Source organism: Coregonus clupeaformis, unplaced genomic scaffold (assembly GCF_020615455.1).
Source record: "Coregonus clupeaformis isolate EN_2021a unplaced genomic scaffold, ASM2061545v1 scaf0155, whole genome shotgun sequence".
In the NCBI taxonomy this organism is placed as follows: domain Eukaryota; kingdom Metazoa; phylum Chordata; class Actinopteri; order Salmoniformes; family Salmonidae; genus Coregonus; species Coregonus clupeaformis.
The window spans coordinates 106,963-109,115 of record NW_025533610.1 but is presented as its reverse complement, the minus strand read 5'-3'; positions in this window follow the sequence as shown (position 1 = coordinate 109,115).

The following is a 2,153-nucleotide window of genomic DNA, read 5'->3' as shown; positions in this document are numbered from 1 at the left end:
CTCGGGGATTAGAACCAGCGACCTTTCGGGTACTGGCACAACGCTCTTAACCACTAAGCTACCTGCCGCCCTTATGCCTCTCTATTGGTCTTTATTTAATCAAACCCTGAGTTTCTGGGATCAAAAACAATCTACTGTAAGAATGCAGATGAAATTCTCTGGAGTGATGAATTACGCTTCACCATCTGGCAGTCCGACGGACGGATCTGGGTTTGGCGGATGCCAGGAGAACGCTACCTGCCCAAATGCATAGTGCCAACTGTAAAGTTGGTGGAGGAGGAATAATTGTCTGGGGCTATTTTTCATGGTTCGGGCTAGACCCCTTAGTTCCAGTGAAGGGAAATCTTAACTCAACAGCATACTGACATTCTAGATGATTCTGTGCTTCCAACTTTGTGGCAACAGTTTGGGGAAGGCCCTTTCCTGTTTCAGCATGACAATACCTCCGTGCACAAAGCGAGGTCCATCCAGAAATGGTTTGTCGAGATCGGTGTGGAAGAACTTGACTGGCCTGCACAGAGCCCTGACCTCAACCCCATCGAACACCTTTGGGATGAATTGGAATGCCGACTGTGAACTACGCCTAATCGCCCAACATCAGTGTCCAACCTCACTAATGCTCTTATGGCTGAATGGAAGCAAGTCCCCGCAGCAATGTTCCAACATCTAGTGGAAAGCCTTCCCAGAAGAGTGGAGGCCGTTATACCAGCAAAGGGGGGACCAACTCCATATTATTGCCCATGATTTTGGAATGAGATGTAGTGTATATTGGAAACCCGGTTACCTGTTTGGATTTAATAAGGCCCTACTTCTATACTTAAGTTGAATTGACTGATTAAAAGTCATTTTGGATAAGAGCGTGTGTAAGAACTTTTCATGTGGGGGTCAATTTCATACACAGGATTGTTTTATTTTCTCCATAGTATGTTATTGCCAATTGTTTGTTACATGATATTCTGAAAACTCAAGGTTTGATTAGGAAAAGGTCTATCTAAACTGTGAAAACTGAGCACAAGAACAAGACACACTCAAGTGTAAGAATAATCTGTACCCAGATAAGAATTAGGCTCACAAAATGTACACACTTTACCTTGTACCTATGATTGCTGCTGAAGCTGTTTTCCTTGAAGTTATTCAATTAACTACTAAAAATACATGAACTTTGTGTTTTGATTATAATGGCGCCTTATTTAAAACACATGTACGTAGTAATATTCAGCAGCTGCGCAACACTGCCTCCAGGGCATTCTTTGTTTTTCACTAAAGAGAAGAGAAGAGAAAGGAAAATAAAAACTTCCACATGCTAACATTTATACAGTGATTTCTTTTAATTGCACTCTACTTTTTAATTTGCCTTGGACAAATGCTTTTAAAAGCAGTGCTGGAGGTATTTTATTGAAGTCGTGCCTAACGCAGGACAGAGTTTTCCTAATTGCTGTGGCCTTGTAGCCGCCCAGCTCCTTCCTACCTGACAACCTGCGTTATTCGTTTAATTCCCAATGTCAAACATGCCACATAGCATTTAGAGTTGGAACAGCGAGGGGAACACTGTGAGTGATTGAGCTTCCTCCAGGTCGAAGCTTCAAAGGATTACCATGAATTAACATGCCTCGATTCTGGGCGCATGGTAAAGTCCAAAAGGAATCACGTTAAAATTGAAAAGTCAGGTTGACATTTTCGGTTGGACTTTAAACGCAGATGGCCTAATAGATATATGTTGCTGTGAAGGGAAAAGAAAAGAGAATGTTTTATAGATTTCAATCTAAGCAGCCAGGAGGCAAAAGTGATATTTAGTTAAAGACTTCCAGTGATAATACAGCTTCTGTCAAAACAGTGAACATAAACTCTACTTGACGAGCTAAGTCCCTAACTCAGCCTCTCTGACATCTTGGATGTCTTGATTCTGCGAGGGGAATATACGTACGTTATTAAAATAAATATCACACAAAGTGACAGTGACTATGGCTCCATCCAACAGCTTTCAGTTTAATGCCTCAATAGAACAAGCTATGACGTTTACTCTTTCTGTCTTGATGGAAAACACTTCTGCCCTGATGAGAAAAGCAACAAAGTAAATATCCTCCTAATATTTATGATTATGAGCATCCAGTTCCTGTGCTGTCCAGAGGCCCTATTTTTCCCCCAATGGCTGT